A 581-nucleotide genomic window follows, 5' to 3' on the forward strand; every position below is an offset into this window, starting at 1 on the left:
TTTATGTCTTCTGAGTTGTTTTTGCTTGGTTTCCTCCTAGTTTCTCTGTTCACTTGATCTCTTTGGGAATTCGTTTTTATGATATGTTGTGGAGTATTAGCTTTCTTAGGGGTTACCTTGTAGGCTACTAACTTCTCTGCATTTAGGATACTCCATTGTAACCTGTAATTTACCTGGCATCCTCACCACCTGGGCTTCCATTGCTTCGTTTGTCCCTTTGACATTGATATGTTTTTGGCCTTCAGTTGATCTCCCGTTCTTTTGATTTTATCATTGTAGTCTCGTTCTGTTCTGGACTCTGCTATCTGTTGGGTGTGTTCCAGATGGTGTTGCCATACTTGACAATCTCTCTTTGTTGTCTGTTCTTGTAGTTCTCTGTCCTCAGAACTGCCTTTAGGATGTTTTGCAGTGCTGGGTTGGTTTTGTTAAAATCTCTCAAATTCTGTTAATCTTGGAATGTTTTGATTGAACCATCATATTTGATTGATAGTTTTGCTGGTTAGACAATTCTTGGTTGACAGTTTTTTGTTTGTTTGTTTGTTTTCTTGCAGAGCTTTGTATATGTCTCCCCATTGCCTTCT

Source organism: Chrysochloris asiatica, unplaced genomic scaffold (assembly GCF_000296735.1).
Source record: "Chrysochloris asiatica unplaced genomic scaffold, ChrAsi1.0 scaffold00523, whole genome shotgun sequence".
Lineage (NCBI taxonomy): Eukaryota > Metazoa > Chordata > Mammalia > Afrosoricida > Chrysochloridae > Chrysochloris > Chrysochloris asiatica.